Below are 26,366 nucleotides of genomic sequence, written 5' to 3' on the forward strand. Positions count from 1 at the left end.
CCAACTCTAGGAGAAGAAAAAGTGAAGAAGCATCTTGGGACAATTGATGAGATATTTTAAATAGAATAATCTTGGCGGTGTGGCAGGTACTGCTGGTCCACTCTTTTAACTCTAGGTTGTGATTCTGGCTTGTAAATTTGTCGAAGTTTTTGGAAACTGCAATAGGATTCTGCAGAGATATATTTGTTTTGATGTGTGCTGGGGTGACTATTGTTATTCAGTTTAATGTTGCGTAGAATATTTTCTGGGTTGGGTTTAATATGTTGTCTAGCTTCTTTCTAGATATCCAATGGTGATAATCTCTTATTATTTTTTTGTGTTGTTAATATTTTTTGGAATTATGAAGTTTTCTTGTACTCTAATTTATTGATGTACATCACTGTTTGCATAGATGGATTACAATTTTGATGGTTTTGGAGATGAGAGTAATGAGGAGCTTGAGCTATACATAGTGTTGCAAGTTGTAATACAAGAATTGTATGCCTTATGCATTGTAGCATATATTGCCATTGAAATTGTCTTGAAGAGATACATTCACAAGTATCCTCGTACCATTATTAGAGAGCCCAATCTTAAGTTGGTGATATTAATTGAAATTGATTATTGTAGAGGGAGAGCGATGCGAAAAACCTACAAAACAAAAGTTTTCCGTATTTCGACTCATGGATCCACATATTTGGTAAGGATCAAGCTACGGGGGAGTTTGCTAAAGGGACTGCTGATCAATTGATGCTATAAATGCTGAGGAAGAATTGTTGTTCAACAATCTTGCAGATGATGACACATTTCTTGAACATATGGGTATGAATAGTCAGATTGGCAAGGGAATAAATTGCTCCAACTCATCAAGTCAACAATCACCTAAAAGTTCTACCAAAAAGAATGCCAACAAGAAGAGGCCTGGAAGTAATGATGATGTAGTGGAAAGGTTGTCCATGATTGCTAACAAGTTGTGAAAAATCTAGAAATCCCTTAGACGTTGATTTGTGATTATGTATGAATTTTAACCAGTAAAACAATTCCAATCAAACAATTAAGACAAATCGACATAACTATTTTACGTGAAAAAATCACAATTAGAGCGCCTCCAATTGTGATAAAAAAAAGCCACGGGCAACAGCCACAAAACAATCCACTGAGAAGATATAAAGGAATTACATAAGTGTGCTCTCAATTACCTAGCGAATCCACGCCCATATTGAACCGACCCCTATGTGCTTCTTCCAACCCTGTCTTCACCTCAGAATTGCCTTGCCCAATATTGAATCCACAACGCCGATGTCGAATCACAACGATGAGCCACTCTAGGATCCACCAAAGCTTCAGGCTCGAATTTCCCGGAATCCATCGAAGAACAACACTCTCTTTTGTATTGAATAAACAATCATTTGATGTATTTTTTTTAAACCATGAGTTGAATACTCAGTTAAACATCAAAGAAACCAAGCAAAATAGCCCCAGATCAAGCAAAATAGCCCCAGATATAAACCCTAGAACCCTCAAAGAAGATCTAAAAAATGTAAACCTAAAATATGACTGAAACATATATTTATAGCAATCTGTCCCGTGATCTCCGGTCGAGCGGACTGACGCTTGAGCGCAGGAAATTCTGTTTGAGCGGGAAAAAACATCTCCCAGTATTTTTGCAGGCGATCAAACTTCTGGAACCAAGGATTTTTCGCTCGAGCGGAGGAATGTCTGCTCGAGCGGACAAGCACCTTCGAATGCAATTTTACATTTTGCTTCGAGGGTGCTGCCCCGGACCCACCAAGGGGCGCTGCCCCCTGGACCTCCGCGAGCTGACTAGGCAGCTCGATCCCCGTCATAGTTAGCGAAGTGGCAAATATGAAAGAATTATCTTCTGAAACTTTTCTACAAGGCACAATATGGGTTGGATTTGCATCTAAGTACTCATAGCCTCACTGAAATAAAAGAGCGAATAAAAGTACAACTGAAAGGAGTTTTGTCAAACGGGATTGCCAAAAATAAAAACCTAACAAGTTGGGTGAGGTATTTTCTGCCACCAATGAAAAGCTAGATTTCATTGGTCGAAGGATGGGTGATAAACATGATCTCGTATCTAAACGAGCAAGTTTGAATGATGAACTTATTACGTTGCCAACTACTCTTGATGAAAGGCTAGATGCTTGTGAGATCATATTATAAAGTGCTCAAAAGCTCGACATGTTTTTTAGCTTGACACATGATGACAAACTAAGGTGGGTGATGAGGTTTCTACGTGGGAGTGCTATATGACAGGCTTGTTGCTCTTTTATGTCCTTCTATATACTTAGTTTTTTGATTACTCTAATGGATGTAATAAAGACTCACTTTCTACTACTTTTTTTTTTTTTTTTGTTGAACTACTCATATTTTGCTATTTTATGTTGCAATATGCTGCTTGGAATTCTTCTTTTGAAATAATGAATGGCAGATTTATATTTCTACAATTTTATTGAATTATTTTTGATGTTTTTCTGTTTGAAAAAGAGAGTTAAATTTTGTTTAAATGAATGCCTTTTCGAATTTGGGCAATGAATGGTTTAATGATTAAAATAGCAGTGCATATTTTTTAATGGTTGCTTGCGTATATAAATTTTATAGTTGAATGATTTTTAATATTTTTTGTTAAAGAAAAAGGGGTTAAATTTTGCTCAAATGAATACTTTTTTGAATTTGGGTAATACTTTTTTAAATGGTTGGATGATTAAAATAGTAGTACATATTTTTTAATGGTTGCTTGTATATATATATATATATATATATAAATTTTATAGTTGAATGGTTTTTTTTTTTTTTTCTATTAAAAAAAAGTGGGGCTTAAATTTTGTTCAAATAAATACTTTTTTGAATTTGGACAATTAGTGGTTGGATGATTAAAGTAGCAGTGTATTTTTTTTAATGATTGCTTATGTATATATAAATTTTATAATTAAATGATTTTTGATTTTTTTTTCATTAAAAGAAAGTGGGTTAGATTTTGTTCAAATGATTCGAAATGGATGTGGGCAACAATAGGAAAATTTGCTTTTTACAAATTATAACACATGCTAGTGCAAAATTTTATATTAATTATAATAGGGGTATTATGGTCAATAGATTAGATGTCTCATATCCTGTCATGTCTTATCCATTCCAATCCCCTTAAACAAATATCCGATTGGATAATATTTTATTAATTCATCCTTATATTTCTAACGCAATCCAAACATAGGATAGAATACACAATCCAAAGAGATTTATAGTCCTAGGACTATTAGTCATGAGAATACTAATCTAGTAATCAAGTCCGTCTAAACAAACACGGCCTAACATTTCTACCAACATCTTTCTCTTTTCTACTTTTGGAATTTTCAGAATTTGAGTTTAAAAGTTTTAGAATATTTTTCATGTACAAAATTTCAATTTTTGATTTGGATATATTATCAAAACTCTGAATATGTGTCATACAATCTGAAAATTCCAAAAGTGAAATATAATTGTTCTTTTTTTAGTAGTCAATTATATTATAATTGTTCTTTTTTTCGTAGCTAATTCCTTGGATAATAGAGAGAGAGAGAGAGTATAACGATAAAAGGCGGGTGTGTCCAACACAGATGAAGGAGCTAAAGGGTTTGAAGGATTTGCAGAATTCAAAAGGAAGATTCATCTTAATTTTATATAGATTTCAACAACAACGACAACAAAAATAAATGAATCTATAAATAAAACTAACAAAACTCTACTGACATATAAATATAATGTTAAGGGCAATAAAGAGATATGAACAACTAACAAAACTATACAAATAGTGATATCACAAGGAGAAAACTAGGAATTGAAGTCATACAAACAAAGAAAACTAACAGAAGGATTAGTTTAAAGCTACATATAAAAATCTTAGAAACACAAAACAAAACAGAACACAAACCCAAAATTTAAAATATATATATATATATATATATATATGAAAAACCTAGAAACACAAATCAATTTAAGGTTAGAAATATAACACAAACCAAAAATCTTAGAAACACATCAATTTAAGGTTTAGAAAAACAAATCTTAGAAACACAAACACAAATCCAAACCCATCAGTTTCTTGAACACAAACCCAAACACATACCTAAATAAAAAATCAAAATTAGGTAAAATGATTAAACCTTTCGATACTTGATGGTCAGAGTGAACCGAACTGCCGGAGTGAACAATGGTAACCGAACTGCCCAAGATATATTTGACTTATTTCACTGAGATAGATTTTAACCATTTTGGGTACCCGAAATAATTTGAAAGATCTCATGCTTAACACTAATTTACCAAAAAGATTTACTTATCTTCTTTCTAGTAAGTAAAAAGGGTAGCACATTCAAATTTCTCCCCAAATGCTCTTCACAGTCATGCCTCACTCTACATTTGCCTATGTTGCACATTTGCCTCTGTTTTCATACTTTTGTCTCCTTTCTTTCTTCCATTTCTGAATATAAAAAAAGAAGAAGAAAAAAGGTCTATGTCATCATTGTTGTGTAATTGAATCACAAATATCAATTTCAAATGCAATGGTATAGCAAAACTCAACCTTCCAACTTATACCAAAGAGTACCTCATTACACCCCAATCTCACATATGATGTGCTGCAATTCATCCTGTTAGTCTATGTCATCATTGTTGTGTAATTGAATCACAAATATCAATATCAATTTCAAATGCCCCAATCTCACATATGATGTGTCACAATTCATCCTGTTAGTCTATGTCATCATTGTTGTGTAATTGAATCACAAATATCGATTCCATATGCAATGGTTTCGCAAAACTCAACCTTCCAACTTATAACAATGAGTACCTCATTACACCCCAATCTCACATTTGATGTGCCGCAATTCATCTTGGAGAGAACAAACCACAATAATTAGAGCTATAAAGAAGCATCATTGACCCCAAAAAATTTTAAATTCAATCAACTCTGAAACAGAGACCCAAAGGTAGTTTCTTTACCAATCTACCCATCTCTAGCATGTGTTGCTATTGCCACCACCAAAACAAAGCCACTGTTTGTCGTCGACTACCACTTTGGTTCATCAATGATCTCATGGGCTTTGTCACCGATCTCAGCCATCTCTCCGATAATACACTGTAGGGGTGTTCAAAAATCTGCCCAAGGTGAACCCGACTTGAATCGACAACTCGTGGACGGTTTCTCCAATCATTTCGGTCAGCCACGGGTGAAGAGTGCAGATTTTTATTTTTTTCCCGGTCGGGTATCATATGAATATATCAGAAAAGGAGTGAACTCGACTAGACCGAAATATTATCCTGACAGAAAATATTAAATAATCTTTTTTTTTTTTTTTGTGAAAATCCCAAATGCCATCATTAGTTATCCAACTTTTCACCTGCACAGATAATTATTTTACAGTGGTGATACATATCACTAAAAAGAAAGCACTAAGCCAGCTCTAATGAGCTGGTAGCGCAGGAAATAAAATAAAATAAAAACAAAGAGCAAAACATCAAATCAATTGGAGCTACAGTGTATTTAGAGCTATTAGAGCTTATTGTTTTAGAGCTCTTAAACAATTTTCTATTATTAAAGTGAAATACATTTTAAAAATTATGAAAACAATAATGGTTGTTTTAATTGAAAATGAAAAGACTATTATAAATCATATTATTTGTGAAATTTTTTTAATGTAAAGGTGATGTCATTATTATTGACATGCAAATATAAGTAATCTCACTATAAAGATATAAAATTTATTGGATTGTTAGTTATACTCAGTGGCGGAGCCAAAAAATTAAATTAGATGTGGCACTTATTAATTACAATATTGAAAATTTTTACAAAAATATTTTACGCAAGTTTTTACGATTGATTTTGAGAAACATCAAAAAAATAATGCTATTTATAACTAGTGTATCATGGACAATAAAAAAAAATATGGATATAAGTCTTAAAATAAATTATATAATGATAATTTTTTTTATATACAAAATTTGTTTAAAAATTCAATATAATGGTAATACTACGTCGTTGTTGATATGGGATATCACCAACTAATAGTACATAACACATAGAGAGTGAACCTCACATGTCAAATATAACTAACAATCCAATAAATTTCATATCTTTATAGTGAGATTACTTATACTTGTATGTCAATAATAATGACATCACCGTTACATTCAAAAAATTTCATAGATAATATGGTTTATAATAGTCTCTTCATTTTCAATTAAAACAACCATTATTGTTTTCATAATTTTTAAAATGTCATTGACATTTCACTCTAATAATATTTTTGTAATTTTTTTTATTTAAAATATTTTCTTTATGCTTGCAAAAAAAATTTTAAAAACAAAATCCCAAAATCCAGGGGGGCACATGATCCCCTGGGCCTTCACTCCCTCCGCCACTGGTCATATTTGACATGTGAGGTTCACTCTCTATGTGTTTATGTATTATCAGTTGGTGATATCACATATCAATGATGACGTAGTATTATCATTATATTGAATTTTTAATCAAATTTTGTATATAAAAAAAATTATCATTACATAATTTATTTTAAGACTTATATCCATATTTTTTTTTTGTATTATCCATGATATACTAGCTACAAATAACATTATTGTTTTTTGATATTTCTCGAAATCAATTATAAAAACTTGCTTGAAATATTTTTGTAAAAATTTTCGATATTATAATTAATAAGTGCCCCCTCTAATCTAATTTTCTAACTCCGTTCCTGCTTGTATATATATGTGTATATGCATTCGTGCATGGTATGGGTTTCTTCAATTGCTCTGACCAAACTCTAAATACTTTATGCTATGCTCTGTTTTAGATTATGTATCATTACAATTTAATGCAAATTTTCGGATTGATACTTTGATTGAAATTGGTATTTTTTGAATTTTGTATTTGAGTTGTGATTCTTGCATCCTCCTCCTGAGCAATGGAGATATAAGTGAAGGTGAGGAAAGCGGTGGTACACTGATGATGGAGGTGAAGGTGATGAAGCAAAGAGCAGAGACGGTGGGTGCTATAGCGACCCCGGTCTTTTCCCATTTGATTATTATATCCAGACTTAGGTTCCGTAGATTCTGTCATTGTATAATTGTTGTTGTTGTCCCTTATTTTCTTATTTGGAGTTATAGGATGTGTTGGGCAGGTTTGTTTCAGGTTGGTTGGGTTTAGAAACCAAGAGTTGCTGTCCAGATTTTTGGTTCTTCGCTCGAGCGAGGAGTTGGTCGCTCGAGCGAGCGACCAACTCGAGCTGGGGTTTAGTCGCTCGAGCGAGAGATGGCGTCCAGTATGGACCTGTAGCATTGCATTCTTGGCTCGAGCGAGCTTTTCTTTGCTCGAGCAAGGATTTCTTGTGTCTGGTCGCTCGAGCGACCAAGTCTTCGCTCGAGCGAGCCTGTCCAGTTTATATACGCAGCAGCGGGTTTTGATCAGTCTTTTTCATCTTCTTTTTGATTCCAAACCCTTGGTCCGACCTCTCTCTCTCCCTACTCACCTTCTCTCTTAGGTTTGATCTATTTAGAGTGTGTTTCTACCCTAGTTGCTTTATTAAAAAGATAGAGGGAGTCGAGGGCTTTCATTTAATATGAACATTTGGCGATTTGGAGCACATTGGTATTTGGGTATTCATCTCTGTCTTCTCCATTTGGGTTGTTTTCTTCGAGGTAGGGATTTCCTACTCCATTCTATAAGTTTTGTTCTAAGTTTTGGTATTTTGATATGTTGGGAATACTTTGGAAATTTTGGGAAAAACCCTAGTGTATTAATTAATTAATTTGTATAATTAATTAAAAGGAATTGGGGAAATACGGTTAAATTCATGGAATTGAGGAATTCATTGATTAAGCGGTGTAGTTGGATAATTTAAATCACTCACCTATTGAACTGTTGATATATTTATTTTCAGTTTAGAAATAAATGTTTGGGCTATCGGTGGAGGATAGCTGTGATTGTTGTAGACACTGCATGTGGATTAAGGCTAACTGAAACTAATCATTGATTAAGTCATCAATTGTGACTGTTGAATTAATACAGACATTATGTGTATTGATTGTGTGTTGTATATGTTATGTGTTTACATACATTGTTTTGTGTGGGAGGAGATAGGGGATGTACTCCACGGTTTAGGGGAAGATAGGGGATGGACCTCTAAACCGGATTTTGTTTGGGAGGAGATAGGGGATGGAGTCCATTAGCATCACTTTTATGTGTGCTTATTTATATTGAAGTGTTTTTATTGATACAGCACTAAAATGTGTATCAAACTGGAAGTATGAAGTGTTTTGATTTGAGCTTGAGTCTCATTTGTTTGTTGATATTGGAAGAATGTGAATTTGATATATATATAGTTCACTGTTGTAAGTTTGGCCAGGCTCTGAGCCATATTGATAATGTTGGGAAGTGGAACGTGTCATTAACATTAGTGTCATGAGACTGTATAATGATTTAATTGATTATCTTTGTTAACCATCTATTGAATGCTATTGCTTTATTCAATGCTTATATTTGGTTTAGTATTTTTCTACTGGGCTGTGGCTCACCCTTTATGGGAACATCATTTTCAGGTCCAGGTGATAAGCTACCTCCAAGGACTTAGCTTGGCAGGATTTGGATTTCGAAGACTATCTTTAGTTATTTGTTTTTATTTGATAAACACACAAGCCTAGGCTTTATTTGTATTTGAGTTAAAACTCATACTTTTGTGTCCAAGTGTTAGCTTGGAAAGATGTAAGCCTGTAGGGCATTTAATTTGATATTACATGTATTGCTTTTGTTTAGTAAGACTCTGATGAATATTATAATGAATTAATAAAGTGTTTTCTTCAAATAATGCATGTCAATGATATATATAATGGGTAAATTTTGAGGGCGTTACAACTTGGTATCAGAGCGTACCGGGTTTGAATACTTTGGGTACGTGGGAAGTGATTAGTATCACAATGGGTTCGTCTCGTTTGATAGAGACTTAGCGTAATGTTATATGCTTATGTGATAACATGTTTATGTGATTATGTGGGTATGGAATGTAGTTTCTAGGATGTTGATTGGACCCTTGAGTTTCTAGTAGTCTTGTTGGAAAGGCACTTGATCACTGCTGCTTCCAACCGAACTATAGTAACGCATTGGGACTATCATTATCCGGGAATGAAGTTCGTAGGTGCTTATGTGATTATGTGCTTACGTGGAATGAATTATTGTTGTCCAATGCATTAGGACGCGAGTGTTTAGTTTCGGCACATTTATTAATGTGCTAACATTTTTGTTCCCTTTATTAGGATGTCAGGACGAGGACGAGGACGCGGTAGGCGTGGTAGGCCGGGTAGGCAGGAGGTGCTTGTGCCAGAGGAGATTCCGGCAGTTCAGGAGGGAATTGGCCAGGCCAATGTGGCCGAGCCAGTAGGCCAGCAGGCTATGGGCGCTCTAGCCCGAGAGATAGCAGGGGCATTCAGGGAGTCAGTAGGCATTCTCAGAGCTGAGAATCAAGCTCAGGTTGTTGTTGCGGATGCAGGACCTTCCTTTCTGAAGAGGGAGTTCTTCCGGTCTAATCCGGATGAATTTGTGGGTGATCCTAAAGAGCCGCTTAAGGCAGATGAATGGCTCGAACAGACAACGAAGACGTTTGAGATGCTTGGCATCGAAGACAAGGGGTTGAAAGTGACCTTGGCATCTTTCCAGTTGAAGGGGGATGCGGGTCAGTGGTGGAAGTTTACAAAGGGTCGTATAGGAGGTACGTGGGAGGCTTTTGTGAATGCTTTCCAGGAGAAGTTCTTATCTCCAGCAGTCAGGGAGAAGCTGCGAGACCAGTTCTGCCAGCTTAAGCAGTCGAGTTCTTCAGTGGCCGAGTTTGAGGCTGCATTTACTAGCTTGTCCAGGTTTGCACCTGAGTTGGTGGCGTCTGAGGAACGCTGTTGTATTGAGTTTGAGAAGAAGTTGAGGCGTGGCCTCAAGCTGCGAGTTGGGGGAACTATGATTCGGGATTATGGGCGTATGGTTGATGCTGCAGCCCATATGGAAATCATGATGCAGGAGGAGGAGGAAGGACAGAAGGGCTCCAAGAGGAGTCAGGATGGTCAGAGTGATGGTAGGAGACAGAAGGGTTTTAATCCCCAGCAGTCTCAGAGTAGCTTTTCTAGATCGACGTTTCCTGTGCCTAGTGCTAGTTCGGGGAAAGGCAGTCAGGGAGACATTACCTGTTTCAAGTGTGGCCAGCTGGGCCACAAGTTTCCAGTTTGTCCTCAGAGGGGAGGAGTGCAGAGAGCAGCATCATCTTCGGCTCGATCTCAGAGCCAGAGTCAGGGTAGAGGCCAGCCACTCTCGTGTTATCAGTGTGGTCAGCCAGGGCATATGAAGAGGTATTGCCCGCAGTTGGGTGGCACACTTGGTGCATCTGGTTTGAGGCAGATTCAGGGTCAGCAGCCAGCTCAGTCGGGTCAGGCCTCGAGGGCCAATCAGGGGGCTTCATCGTCCCAGTCGGTGCAGCAATCTTATGCTCCTAGGGGTGAGCAGGTTGATCAGAGGTCGTCTGGGCGCGTGTACGCTGTTACCGCGCAGGATCTTGTGTCGGCACCATCAGTTGTGAGAGGTACCTTCTTGTTTTGCAACTCGGTTGCTAATGTTTTGATTGATACGGGTGCATCCCATTCCTTTGTGTCTGCTGCATTTGCATCTGTTTTGGAGTTGGAGTTAGCATAGTTAGCATCTCCTATTTGTGTAGTGTCATCTCTTGGGGGTGAATTGATTTGAAACAAGGTGTTAGGGATTGTGATATAGAGGTTGATTACCATAGAATCCCATTTTCCTTTTTCGTTATGCCTATGAGGGGTTTCGATGTTATTTTGGGTATGGACTGGTTATCGTCATACCGGGCAGTTATTGATTGCTACCGCCAGAGGGTCACTTGTTGTACCGTGAGCAGAGTATTTTCATTTTCTGGGGGACCGGGTTGGTAATGTGTTGCCACCGGGGTATGTTCCGCGAGGACGGAGTGAGCTTAGTGGTCTACTTGCTAACCTTTCGATTAGTGAGGATGATGAGACTCAGATTGTGTTGCCAAGGGTGGTTTGTGAGTACTCAGACGTCTTTCCCGAGGATCTTATTGGTTTGCCACTGCATCGGGAGATTGAGTTCTCTATTGACCTAGTGCCCGACACGGCGCCGATTTCTATGGCACCTTATCGTTTTGCCCCAGCCGAGTTAGTTGAGTTGAAGATCCAACTCCAGGAGTTGCTAGATAAGGGTTTTATACGTCCTAGTATTTCGCCGTGGGGAGCACCGGCCCTCTTTGTTAAAAAGAAAGGTGGTGCTTTGAGACTTTGTATAGATTATCGGAAATTGAATCGGGCTACGGTTAAGAATAAGTACCCTATGCCTCGTATAGATGATCTGTTCGATCAGTTGAAGGGTTCCCGTTGTTTCTCGAAGATAGACTTGAGATCGGGTTACCATCAGTTGAGAGTCAGGGAGGAGGATATTCCGAAGACGGCATTCCGTACACGGTATGGCCACTATGACTTTCTGGTGATGCCATTTGGGCTCACCAATGCACCGACAGTTTTTATGGATTTGATGAACCGAATATTCCGGGAATTTTTAGATCGTTTTGTAGTCGTCTTTGTGGACGACATCCTTATCTATTCACCTTCTGAGGAGAAGCACAAGGAACACTTGAGAGTGGTGCTTGAGTTACTTAGAGTCCATAAGCTTTATGCTAAGTTTGGGAAGTGTGAGTTCTGGCTAGAAGAGGTCAAATTCTTAGGCCATGTCATTTCTGGGGAAGGAGTGTCTGTTGATACATCCAAGACTGAGGCAGTGCAAGATTGGGCACAGCCTAAGAGTGTGTTTGAGATTCGCAGTTTTCTGGGGTTAGCTGGGTATTATCGTCGGTTTGTGAAAGATTTCTCCAGATTAGCTTCGCCTTTGACTAGATTGACTCGGAAGGGAGTCAAATTTGTATGGAGTGAGACTTGTGAAAAGTCGTTCCAGGAGTTGAAAGTTAGACTGACCACCGCTCCAGTATTGATTATTCCAGAGAGAGGGTTGGGTTATGCAGTCTATTGTGACGCCTCACGAGAGGGTCTGGGTTGTGTGTTAATGCAAGAAGGGAAAGTAGTTGCCTATGGCTCACGTCAGTTGAAAATTCACGAGTAGAATTACCCTACGCATGATCTAGAGTTAGCAGCTGTGATTTTTGCCTTGAAGATTTGGAGGCATTATTTTTATGGTGAGAGATTCGAGGTATTCTCGAATCATAAGAGTCTGAAATATTTGTTTACACAGAAAGACTTGAACTTGAGGCAGAGGAGGTGGATGGAGTTTATAGAGGATTATGACTTTGAGTTGCATTATCATCCGGGAAAGGCCAATGTGGTGGCCGATGCCCTTAGCAGGAAACCTGTTGGTGACATAGCTAGTATAGCCATCCGAGAATGGGAGATGTTGGGTGCACTTGGGGAGTTTAATTTCCTTCTGGGCGAATCTGTGGAGACTGCGGCCTTGTTTTCTATTGTTGCACAGCCTACACTTGTGACTCGAGTGTTAGAGGCTCAGGGGGGTGACCTTGAGGTAGAATCCCTTCGTGAGAAGATTTCCAGTGGGAAGGTTGAGAAGGGTTTGTCAGTGTATCCCGACCTCAGTGTGAGATACCGAGACCGTCTGTTTGTGCCGGAGTCTTGCCGAGAGGAGGTACTCCGAGAGTTTCATCATTCACGCCTTGCGGTGCATCCGGGAGGCACTAAGATGTATCGGGATTTGGGTCGCCAGTTCTGGTGGCGGGGTATGAAGAGAGATGTGGCAGCTTTCGTATCTAAGTGCCTTACTTGTCAGCAAGTGAAGGCCGAACATCAGAGGCCAGTGGGTTTGTTGCAACCCTTGCCTATTGCCGAGTGGAAGTGGGAACACGTCACTATGGACTTCGTTGTGGGCCTTCCGAGGACTCAGCAGGGTAGTGATGCTATTTGGGTGGTTGTAGACCGGTTGACTAAGTCGGCGCACTTCATTCCTATACGCGTGAGAAATTCGGTAGATCATCTTGCCGACTTGTACATTCGGGACATAGTGAGGTTACACGGGGTTCCAGTGACGATCGTCTCAGATAGAGATCGTCGTTTTACTGCCAGGTTGTGGCAGAGTTTGCAGAGTGCCTTAGGCACTAAGTTGACCTTTAGCACGGCTTATCATCCTCAGACTGACGGGCAGTCCGAGCGTACTATTCAGATCCTTGAGGATATGCTTCGGGGTTGTGTTCTAGACTTTAGTGGGTCGTGGGAGAGGCACTTGCCGTTGGTGGAGTTTGCCTACAACAACAGTTTCCAGTCTAGTATCGGTATGGCACCATTTGAGGCCTTGTATGGCCGACCGTGTAGATCTCCTGTTTGTTGGGCCGAGGTGGGTGATGCACCTCTATTGGGTCCGGAGTTGGTGAGGGAAACGACGGAGAAAGTTGAGCTTATCCGTAAGAGGCTTGTTACAGCACAGAGTCGTCAGAAATCTTATGCCGACCGTAGGAGGAGACCTTTGGTGTTTGAGGTGGGTGATCATGTCTTTCTGAAGATATCACCTAGACGGGGTTTGATGCAGTTTGGGAAGAGCGGGAAGTTGTCCCCTCGGTTCATTGGTCCGTTTGAGATCCTTGAGAGGATTGGCGAGGCTGCTTATCGTTTAGCTTTACCACCGCAGCTGTCCGGAGTACATGACGTGTTTCATGTGAGTATGCATCGGAAATATGAGCCAAATCCATCACATGTGTTGGATTGGACCGATTTAGTGGTTGAGGAGGATGTCTCGTATGAGGAGAGACCGGTTCGGGTTTTGGATAGGCGGGATCAAGTTTTGCGAGGCAAAACCATCCCTTTGGTCAAAGTTTTGTGGAAACATCACGGAGTGGAGGAAGCCACTTGGGAACGTGAGTTGGAAGTCCGCGAAAAATACCCGGACATGTTTATTGATTTGTAATCTTGTATTTAGATTTTGTAATATTGTTGAACTTAAGAGCTTTATAAATGTCTTAAGTTGTAAAACATTGAGTATGTTTTGGTAAATGGGTGTATCTTGAAACTAGCTTTATTATAGAAGTTTAGTGTAACATTGCAGATGTTGATTACATTGTTAAATGTGTTGTATATATCTTGAAATTGAATTTGATATGGGAATTGCTAACATTGAAAGGAATAATGCATAATAGTGATACAGGTTGAAATATATGTTGTTTTATATATATTGTGAGATGCCTCTTGATAAAGAGATGAAGTGACCAGTATTGGGTCAAGCTGTTTATTATTGCTATAAAATATCTTTGGGAAATTGAGAAAAACTTGTTTTTTTTATAAACTTATGTTTAATTTCGGGGACGAAATTCTTTGAAGGGGGGGAGGTTATAGCGACCCCGGTCTTTTCCCATTTGATTATTGTATCCGGACTTAGGTTCCGTAGATTCTGTCATTGTATAATTGTTGTTGTTGTCCCTTATTTTCTTATTTGGAGTTATAGGAAGTGTTGGGCAGGTTTGTTTCAGGTTGGTTGGGTTTAGAAACCAAGAGTTGCCGTCCAGATTTTTGGTTCTTCGCTCGAGCGAGGAGTTGGTCGCTCGAGCGAGCTGTTGTTTTTGGTTCTTCGCTCGAGCTGGGGTTTAGTCGCTCGAGCGAGAGATGGCGTCCAGTATGGACCTGTAGCATTGTATTCTTGGCTCGAGCGAGCTTTTCTTTGCTCGAGCGAGGATTTCTTGTGTCTGGTCGCTCGAGCGACCAAGTCTTCGCTCGAGCGAGCCTATCCAGTTTATATACGCAGCAGCGGGTTTTGATCAGTCTTTTTCATCTTCTTTTTTATTCCAAACCCTTGGTCCGACCTCTCTCTCTCCCTACTCACCTTCTCTCTTAGGTTTGATCTATTTAGAGCGTGTTTCTACCCTAGTTGCTTTATTAAAAAGATAGAGGGAGTCGAGGGCTTTCATTTAATCTGAACATTTGGCGATTTGGAGCACATTGGTATTTGGGTATTCATCTCTGTCTTCTCCATTTGGGTTGTTTTCTTCGAGGTAGGGATTTCCTACTCCATTCTATAAGTTTTGTTCTAAGTTTTGGTATTTTGATATGTTGGGAATACTTTGGAAATTTTGGGAAAAACCCTAGTGTATTAATTAATTAATTTGTATAATTAATTAAAAGGAATTGGGGAAATATGGTTAAATTCATGGAATTGAGGAATTCATTGATTAAGTGGTGTAGTTGGATAATTTAAATCACTCACCCATTGAACTGTTGATATATTTATTTTCAGTTTAGAAATAAATGTTTGGGCTATCGGTGGAGGATAGCTGTGATTGTTGTAGACACTGCATGTGGATTAGGGCTAACTGAAACTAATCATTGATTAAGTCATCAATTGTGACTGTTGAATTAATACAGACATTATGTGTATTGATTGTGTGTTGTATATGTTATGTGTTTACATACATTGTTTTGTGTGGGAGGAGATAGGGGATGTACTCCACGGTTTAGGGAAAGATAGGGGATGGACCTCTAAACCGGATTTTGTTTGGGAGGAGATAGGGGATGGACTCCATTAGCATCACTTTTATGTGTGCTTATTTATATTGAAGTGTTTTTATTGATACAGCACTAAAATGTGTATCAAACTGGAAGTATGAAGTGTTTTGATTTGAGCTTGAGTCTCATTTGTTTGTTGATATTGGAAGAATGTGAATTTGATATATATATAGTTCACTGTTGTAAGTTTGGCCAGGCTCTAAGCCATATTGATAATGTTGGGAAGTGGAACGTGTCATTGACATTAGTGTCATGAGACTGTATAATGATTTAATTGATTATCTTTGTTAACCATCTATTGAATGCTATTGCTTTATTCAATGCTTATATTTGGTTTAGTATTTTTCTACTGGGCTGTGGCTCACCCTTTATGGGAACATCATTTTCAGGTCCAGGTGATAAGCTACCTCCAAGGACTTAGCTTGGCAGGATTTGGATTTCGAAGACTATCTTTAGTTATTTGTTTTTATTTGATAAACACACAAGCCTAGGCTTTATTTGTATTTGAGTTAGAACTCATACTTTTGTGTCCAAGTGTTGGCTTGGAAAGATGTAAGCCTGTAGGGCATTTAATTTGATATTACATGTATTGCTTTTGTTTAGTAAGACTCTGATGAATATTATAATGAATTAATAAAGTGTTTTCTTCAAATAATGCATGTCAATGATATATATAATGGGTAAATTTTGAGGGCGTTACAGGTGCACAAGTGATGGAACGAATAGAGAGAGAAAGCAGAAGAAGGGGAAGATGAAGACAGATAAAGGGCATATGCACATATGATCAAATGGTATAAGGTGCATGATAAGTTCATTTGTTCTACTGCCACATATAATTTATTTATTTATTTATTTAATTTTCTGTTAGACAACGTAACAGAGTTTGACAGATAGATTGAAATGAATTCAGAAGTGTAGGGTTTACATTAAAAAAATTAAAATTTCAGGGTTTGATTTGTTAGTATGGTCAAACTTTGTTTTTTTTTTTTTTTTTTTTTTTTTTTTTTTTTTTTTTTTTGTAATTTACCCTAAATTTTTTAGTAGACATGGCATGTGATGCAATTAGCTATATATGGAGTCATGTGGTGGTTGATGCTTAAATTGTGATAATCTTTTGATAATTTTCTACACAAGTCATACGTTTTAAACATGCACCATTGTTGAATGCCACTGTTATAACCCTTGTTCTATTTCAGACCAAATTCTTCTCATGCAAGAGTTAGCAAAAATTCCATTCTAACTGAACACTCAATTCATAAAGGTGCACCAACCATACAAGTAGAAACAAAGGGCCTCGTTAAAATTAAAAAGTACCACTGAACGAAATCTCATGTATACAATAACTTCTGAATCTCCGTTATCATTGTCGATGGTTGGTGGTCACAAAAGGAGAGAGGAAGATAGTCACAAGAGGAGATTGGTGGTCGGATCTTATTGCCGGTGGTGGTCGTCGTCGCGAGAGGTGAGAGAGAAGCGAGAAGAGGTCGGATCTCGTTGGAGACCGAGGAGAGAGAGCACAGTTGGGAAGAGAGAAGAGAGAGAAAATGGTTTGATTTGGATGAAAAGGAGAAAGAGATGAGGGTTTTGAGAGAGAGAGAGAGGAGCGTGAGTGCCTTCACATGTGTCTCAGCCACATTTTGGGGATGGAATTAGGGGTCCTGAAATAGAGAGATGAATCATTTTTCAATGTCACAATATGCACTTCATGATATATATCCTAGTGAAGAAAAAAAAATTCGATGTGCAATGCACACCATATGTAACTCTATACAAAATTACATAAGTTTTCACGAACTTATATAAGTGACTTTACAAAAAAAAAAAAAATGCATAAATTGAACACAAATTCATGTGATCGTGACAATTTACATAATTTTGTATTATATACCATATACATTACATACTGCAACATTTTCCCTAGTGAATAGGAATATTTGTTTGTAAAATTAGGGGGTCGTGGCACGTAAAGCCTGTCCAACCCCAACCATGGTTTGGTCTTGGTGTTATAATGAAAAATCTAGAAATCCCCTAGATGTTGATTTGTGATTATGTATCAATTTTAAGTAGAATATAACAATCTCAATCAAACAATCAAGACAGAGAGACACAACAATTTTACGTTGAAAAACCACAATTGGACACCTTCAACTATGATAAAAAAACCACGGGCAACAGCCACAAAACAATCCACTAAGAAGATTTGAAGGAATTACACAGGTATACTCTCAATTACCTAGCGAATCCACGCCTAATTGAACTAACCTCTATGTGCCTCTTCCAACCCCGTCTTCACCTCGGAATTGTCTTTACGATGAGCCACTCCAGAATCCACCGAAGCTTCAAGCTCGAATTCTTCAAAATCCACCGAAGAACAACTCTCTCTCTCTCTCTCTCTCTCTCTCTCTCTTGTTTTAACAAACAAAACCTTTGATGTACTCTCTTTAAACCATGAGTTGAATACTCAAAAAAACATCAAAGAAAACTAACAAAATATCCCTAGATATAAACCTTAAGCACCAAAAAGAAGATCTGGAGGAATTCAGGAGTAGTCTAGTTTTGGGAGAAAACCAACTACTTATAGAAAACCAAAAGTAATCCTAGATGTGGAAGAAAACCCAATCCTTATTGAAATCCGGAAAACTGTGTTCGCGCGGTCCGCTTGAGTGCCCAACATCCCGCTAGAGCGGCTTCAGCAAAATATGCGCGTGATATAACAGAGGTCCGCTCGAGCGCTAGAGAACCCGCTCGAGCACGAAATCACACCTTTCAGTATTTTTACAGACCTGACAAACTGCTGGAACCAGGGATTCTCCGCTTGAGCGGGGTAATGTTCGCTCGAGTGGACAGGCAACTTGGAATGCATTTTTGCATTTTGCTTCGGAGGCGCTGCCCCTCGACCCCGCCATGGCGCTGCCTCGGACCCGCCAAGGGGCGCCGCCCCCTGGACCCTCGCGAGTTGACCAGGCAGCTCGATCCCCGTCATAATCTGCGAAGTGGCAATCTGGAAAGCATTAGCATCACAAACTTCTCTGAAAGGCACAATTCGGGTTGGATTCGCATCTAAACACTCATAGCCTCACTGAAATAAAAATGCGAAAATAAATACAACTGAAAGAAGTTTTGTCAACCGGGGTTGCCAAGAATAAAACCTAACACATAATATGGCATGTTGGGCCAAGCTCCATAAATTTCAGGTCCAATTATAATTGTGGATCAGGCTTGGTAGATTGAAGTGTTACCAAGATCAAACTAAAGAGGTATGAGGGCTTAAAAATTGAGGGTCATCCACTTATTAGGTCCTCACTTACATTTTTATACATTAATAATAAATTATGTTGTAATTTTTTTCTTCTCATTTTTACTCTTTTTTTTTTCCCCTTCTAGTTTTCCATTCCATTTTTGAACTCCAAATTGCAGACCGCAATTTGGCCACCGACCACCACTTTTGATTGTCGGCGACTACCACCGACCTTTGACGACCTTTATCAACCTTCGACAACTACCTCCAACCTCCAATAATATTTGTTTTGGCAATTTTTCATTTTCAACACGTCACTACCACCACCACACCTCAGATCTAGTGGCGACAAAAGAAAAAGAGAAGAAAATGATGAAGAAAATGAAGGAGAGAGATGAGGAGCCATTACAAGAGAATAGTTCTTATTATTTTTCATATTCAAAGATCAAGACAAAGAATCAAAAGCTAGATTCAATGATATATTTATTATGCAACAAATGACAGAGACGGAAGAGGATGATGGTTGAACTAAGCGACAGAGACGTTAAGCGAGAAGGAGGTGGTGGTCTGCCGGTGAGAGACGTTAAGCGAGAAGGAGGTGGTGGTCTGCCGATGAGAGAAATAGTAGAAAGAGAGACGAGAACGAGAAATAGAGATAGGGTTGCGCTTAGGATTTAGGGTAAAATTACTCAACTGAATGTAAATGGTAAAATGAAAGATGGGCTATATTATTTTGAGTTAGGACCTCATGGGAATTAAGTCCTATCCAATGGACCGACCGTAACTCTCCCTAAAATTGATCCCACAAATTGTACATATATTTAAGTGCAACATTTACATACACATTTATTTGGGAAAATTAAAAAACAAAACCCTAAGATTTGACCATTATAATAAATTAAACCCTAAGTTTTTTATTTTTTCAAGTTAAATCCTAATTTTTTTATTTGTTTTCAATTTAAACCATGTACCTATTTTCATTAAGTAAAATCAACGAAAAAAATAGTATTTTAGTCATTGAACTCAATGAAAAAGATATTTTAGACATTTTATATATACCTATATTGAGTTTAATGACTTCAATACTATTTTTTTGTTGGTTTTTCTTAACAAAAATAGGAGAATGGTTTAGCTTGAAAACAAATCAAAAGATTGGAGTTTAAATTGATAAAATTAAAAATTAAAATTTTATTTGTTAGAATTTTTTTTTAATTGTCCCAATTTATTTATGTATGCTATTTTAATTTTTTTAAAACTTTTTCTAATAAGAAAATCATAAAATATGTGTTATTAGTTTTCTGAAAGAACTATTTACAAAATTTGCTCTCTTAACCTTGAAATTATAAGAATAATTTGGAAATAGTTATCAACAAGTCCTGTAGCACTCTGAGTTTTTCTTCATTGCTCAAGCGATGGATTGGTCGCTCCAGTGCTTTTGCAGGCTTGTGATTCTGAGAGTTGTTGATGTTCGCCCGAGTGCAAGTTTGGTCGCTTGAGTAGTCTACCTTGTGTGGTTTGAACTTCTGAGAGTTCGCATTTCGAGCATAGGTTTGGTTGCTTGAGTGGTCTATTAGAATTCAGCTTCTATAAAAGTCACTTTTGGTCACTTTTTTTTTTTCTCTCTTCTCTCTCCTTCCTCCATTGTTGAGCTCCCAAGCTCTTTATACTTGGTTTCATCTACTTTTACCCATCTTTGGCCCATAGTCCTTTAAACCAAAACCTAGAGGGTCGCGAGGGCTTCATTTTAATCTGAACGGATCGCAATTTTGTTGCTGTGAATTTTTTGGCTTTGTCTTCATCGCTTCAAGAGGTAGGGAATTCTTTGTTCCTCTTCAATACCTCGTCTATGGATAGTTATGTGGTAGATTTTATTGCATAAAAAACATGTTCATTATGAATTTTCAAAAATCATATAAAGGGGATCGAGGGTTTGAATGTTTAGGTTGAAATGGTAAAATTGATGGTTGTGTGGGTTAATTGGAGAGTAGTCTAACATGTTTATGTTGAAAGGAAGCGAAAGCCCTAATTTAATAATTTGACCTAATGAATTAAAAATGGATAAAGTTGAATAATGTTTGTGTTTTGATAATTTGAGTTGTGTTATTGTGTTAGTAGCATAAAGAATTAATTTTAGTATTGGAATTTATTTGGATTAATCTTGTTGAGTTGAGTTGGGTTATTGCTTGATATCCATGGGTGTGGTTTTATTGAAATGTGGAAAATGGTTCTTGGAAAGAAAAGGATTTTGGCATGTTAACTAGAAAAATAAAAGAGTTGATTTTGAAAAGAGAAGAAACCATGGCGTATTGTAAATTTAGAAATGAACTTGAAGTTGGATTTTGAAACTTTTGAACATTGTTATTATCATTGTTGTTGGACTTAAGGTCGAGTGAGCATCGAGTTATCGTATTATGTGTGTTTAAATATTTATGCTTAGAGATTTTTTCCTTGGTATAGACACCCCATTTTGACCAGTCCTAAGACTTGGGCGCTTTCTGTTGATTACCCGATGATGACAATTAGAATGTGTTTCTCATAGAATCCTCAACAAGAAAAATGGAATTTAAGCTTTAATCCCAACCTTTACACATTTTTTGGCGAAACTATTTTAGACCTTAAAACCCTCTTTTCAAAATAATTTTTTAAAAATGTTTCTATGATGTTCCGAGGCTCCCATTTCAATTAAAATATTATAATTTTCAGTAAACTGAGTAAGGACAAAGTGGAAATAAATGGAAGGGAGGTGAACTCTTTGAAAAAATATTTAAAAACATCTTCTTTATAGGTTTGGATTTGAAGGAAATAGGAGGGGATGAAAGAAAACTAGTTTAGGAAAAGAATAAGAATCAAATCATTAAGAAGGAAATGAACAGCCTTTAATAATTTAGGCATATCTCTTTGTACCTTGGAATTTAAATGTGAGGCCATAACCATTGGAAAGTAGACTTCTGGAGCTTCAATTTAGACCCAAGAACCACCTAAAACCAAGTCCATATAAGGGAGATATGCCCATTTGAAGTTGGGCTTAAGAGCAGATTTTGTTGACCTGGGCCCGAGGGAAATGAACAACCTTCACTAAATTAGGCATATCTCTTTGTACACTTGAAATTTAATTGTGAGGCCATAACCATCGGAAAATAGACTTTTGGGGTTTCAATTTAGGCCCAAGAACCACCTAAAACCAAGTTCATATAAGGAGAATATGCCCATTTGAAGTTGGGCTTAAGAGCAGATTTTGTTGACCTGGGCCCGAGGAAAATGAACAACCTTCACTAAATTAGGCATATCTCTTTGTACACTTAAAATTTAATTGTGACGCCACAACCATTGGAAAGCAGACTTCTGAGGCTTCAATTTAGACCCAAGAACCACCTAAACCCAAGTCCAGATGAGGGAGATATGCCCGTTTGAAGTTGGGCTTGATAGTAGATTTTGTTGCCTCGGTCTAAAACAACAGCAGCCCCGTTTTTCTTGGTTTTAGTTCGGTTGGGACACCCCATTGAGCCATTTTTTGATCCATTCAAGTGCACCCACTCATCCCCCAACATCCCCACTCATCATCTACACATCCCACCATTTCCACTCATCATCCACTTTCATAATTACACTCCACCATCTCTATTTACCATCTACTTTCATGATCACATCCCATCATCCCTACTCACCATCCACTTTCATAATTACACCCTACCATCCCCACTCACTACCTACTTTCATAATCACATCCCACCATCCCCACACACTATCTACTTTCATAATCACACCCCACCATCTCAAGTCATAATCCATTTTCCTAAAGTACACACCACCATCACTATTCATCATTCACCTCCATTATACATTGTCCCCCATTAACTCCACTTTGTCTTACACCATTGCCCACTTGCACTGGCTATATAATGCGAGCTCTAGTCTTGAATTGGGAGAGGATTTTGAAGAAGAGAAGGGTAGGGAGAGAATGCTAAAATTGTGTTAGAATTTGAGAGAAAAGAAGTCTAAAAAACAATAGAGTTGTTTTGCCAAACTAGTGAAGTTACATAGCCTCTTACATCTCATCTCCCTTTGTCAAAAATTACACAAAGCCTTAACCAAAGAGAGAGTGTTCTTGCCAAGAAAAGAGTGATCATACACTTGTTCAAAACCATCATTTTAAGCTCAAATTCCAAGCTTTTGAATTGAGGATTAAGATCATAATTCACAATCTTGAGGGTGATCAAGAGGAAGTTTGAAAATCAAGAAGTTCAATCTTTCTTTGCTAGGTGAATTTTCAATTCTTTCATTTTTCTTTCATGTTTTATCTTATATTTATTTTCTTATGTTAGTTTCATATTACTTTTGTTGTAATCTTGCATATTCTATCCTATATTTATGTTCTTGTTTTAGTTTTGTAGTAGTTGTGTTATTTGTTTTCTTATTTTAGTTTCACATTAGTTTTGTTGTAATCTTGCATGTTCTATTTTATATTTGTTTTCTTGTTTTAGGTCCATGTTAGTGTTGTTGTAATCTTACATGTTTTATCTTATATTTGTTTTTCTTGTTTTAGGTTCATATTAGTTTTGTTGTAATCTTGCATATTATATCCTATATTTATTTTCTTGTTTTAATTTTGTAGTAGTTGTGTTCTTTGTTTTCTTATTTTAGTTTCACATTAGTTTTGCTGTAATCTTGCATGTTCTATTTTATATTTGTTTTCTTGTTTTAGGTCCATGTTAGTTTTGTTGTAATCTTGCATGTTCTATTTTATATTTGTTTTATTGTTTTAGGTCCATGTCAGTGTTGTTGTAATCTTGCATGTTCTATCTTATATTTGTTTTCTTGTTTTAGGTTCATGTTAGTTTTGTTTTAATCTTGCATGTTCTATCTTAATATTTGTTTTCTTGTTTTAGTTTCATAGTTGTTGTGTAGTAATCTTGCATTTCCTAGCTTAAAGTTATCCTCTTATATTAGTTTCATATTAATTTTGTTGTAATCTTACATGTTCTATCTTATATTTGTTTTCTTAATTTAGGTTCATGTTAGTTTTGTTATAATTTTACACTTTCTATTTTTGTTTCCTTGTTTTAATCTAACCCTTAGTAGTTAGTCAAGCTAGCTACATATTTCTTGTTTGTTCTTTTTCTTGGTTTTGCAACAAGACAGGTTTTGCTAAGCCCAGTTGGCCGGCCGGCCTATTTGGTCGGCCGGTTAGCTTCTTTTAGACAAGATGGTATGGTCTTCTGATGTTAACCAACTTTTGGTGGATTCCAAGGCACATGAAGCTTTTTCTTTTATTTATTTATTTTTTGAGTGTTTTGTGAGGTTTTTTTTTTTTACTTTGTTGTAATATTCTCCTCATCCCTCTCTAATTTGGTTTGTAATTATTCTTTCAAGTGTTGTAATAATTCCCCGCCCCGTTTCTTTCTGTCCTGTTCTTTTACTCGCCTTCTTTATTTGTGAATATGCATCATATTTTGTTTTTCGTTATATCCATGCTTTGCATCCATGTTTCATACATCTTGATTCGGCTAAGTTTGCATTTGTGGATTTAATCAATTCCTATGTGATTATGTGCACTACCTAATGCTCTTGAGATGATTCACATGTCATATCTTGGAAACCGAATCTTTAGTTGCATCACATGAGTGAATTGCATTAGGATTTTGTATATAAGATCATGCATGTTTTACTAACTTTGTTTTGTAGCTTGTTCGCGGGACGTCAAACATGTAAGTTTTTATGCTTTAGCATCCCGTTTGTGTGTGTTTTTCTTACTTTGTTTAGCATTCTACCATGAGGCTATTTGCTTACTTGATAAACTATTTGAATGCCTGTGGATGAAGGCTTGTTGCGTGAATTGGAATGATTCAAAGAATGTACGTTTTAAGCCCACTTTGTAGTGGTAAATTCACAAACTTTAAGCCCTCTTTGTCAAGTGGCAAATTCAAACCCTTTTCGACAAACAAACATAAAATTAAATTGTTCCAATTTGAGCAAACTAGTCTATACTTGTATGCTTCACATAGTAATTTTTTTAGGATTTATTAAATAATCAAAACATGAACATATAAAGAAAATAAAAGTCATATCATGGTTTAGTAGAGGCCGATCTTTGATCGGGTGAGCGGGGGTGCTCATTATTGACCTTTCCCTCTCATATCTAAGGTTCCGAGGCAAGCATCTTTGGTTACGACGAACAGTGGCCTTGGCACGAGTCATGGGTTTCCTAATTTCCCAAAATATTAGGTGGTAACTTTGAGATCTGATGACGTAGTTCATTTATGGCAAAATGTTTTGTAATAAAATGAATTTTCTATAAAGTTGCCAAACCTGGACTCTCATCTATATTTACCATTGCACTCGTGAGACTAGATCAAAGAGATCTAGGGAGTCCGAACTGTTTAACGCACGTGGGTATCCCCCGGGCATGTTACACTTGGCCATCGGTGAAGGATGACATTGTGATGTTGAATCGATTATGTGTATGTAGTACACTCAGATTATTTATGTTTGTTGAATTATGTGATGGTTGGAAATGCATAAGCGCTGAGAATCAGATGTGCCAGTACCTAGCAGCTAGCGTCTGGAGAACTTGGTAGCGTTGAGAATCAGAGGTGCTGCCACTCCCCGAAAATTTACACAATAAATATTCACCAACTTCCATTGTTTAATGTAAACGTAAGTCAATCACAATATTAACATCATCATCAAATCTCCAACATTTATAATTTAATAACCATCAAAAGATTTACAAAAGAATGTCCCACATGCGGTTATATATTTAGCATTCCTAGAATATGAATCCATTGCATGTAACAACGAAGTTTAGTACAAATTAATGCCCTCAAGGGCTACAAATGCCAAGGCTTAAGCTCGGTTACGCAAAAGTGGTTTCAAACCCATACACATAAAGCCCTTGGCTTGTCAAAAATAATTACAACAAAAGGAAAGAGCCTTGTGCTCTGAAAACATATCTCCATACCTCTAACTTGGCGGGATCACCCCATCCTTTCCTGCACAAAATCCTATAGAGGTGAGCACAAAGCCCAGTAGGAAAATCTTAACAAACTATATACATTATATACAATCTCATAGGATTAATGCATATGCCAAATCATGTTCAAAAATAAGTATCTTTATCTTTTGAAACTTTTGTGCACAATGTAATCTTGAAAATTTAATAATTCAATAATTTCAATGTAGTTCAACGGGGCAGTAAATACGACTCAAGTAATCCCTAGGTTGGTGTCTGCATGTAGGCATAACAAGCATTACCAAATCCCCACTTTACCGGCAGCTAACTGGAAGGCACGTGATACCTTATCCGCGCGTGTTTTCGGTCTTTCACCATGGACACTTAGGCCAACTTAACCAATACTAACTACACCCCTATGCGGACTTACCAACGTATTTATCCCAAAAACCACTCAATATGAGCTTGTTTCACAAAACATTTACCTTCCTCAAAACAATATATTTTTCCAATGCAATATTCGAAATCAATTGTATCAATGACAAAATAGAGTGACTATGCAATGCCCAATGCAATAACAAGGTTCCATTTAAAAATCTCAATAATGCCAATTCTATACACTTCCGTATCAAT

General features: G+C 37.3%; 1 long non-coding RNA gene across 2 annotated transcripts in view; it reads left to right on the forward strand.

Annotated features, from left to right (window-relative positions):
* LOC145822850 (uncharacterized) overlaps nucleotides 1-16,615 on the forward strand; it is a 42,961-nt gene extending 26,346 nt beyond the window's left edge. The window contains exons 2-3 of one of the 2 annotated variants that reach the window (XR_014364671.1): nucleotides 6,910-7,022; nucleotides 16,249-16,615. This is a non-coding gene — a long non-coding RNA (uncharacterized LOC145822850). Of the gene's footprint in view, nucleotides 1-86; nucleotides 415-6,909; nucleotides 7,023-16,248 lie in introns of those variants that run through there. The other variant, XR_014364670.1, reaches the window with a different exon arrangement.
* The last annotated feature ends 9,751 nt before the right edge of the window (nucleotides 16,616-26,366 follow it).

Source organism: Camellia sinensis, chromosome 3 (genome assembly GCF_055761805.1).
Source record: "Camellia sinensis isolate YWXY chromosome 3, ASM5576180v1, whole genome shotgun sequence".
NCBI lineage: Eukaryota > Viridiplantae > Streptophyta > Magnoliopsida > Ericales > Theaceae > Camellia > Camellia sinensis.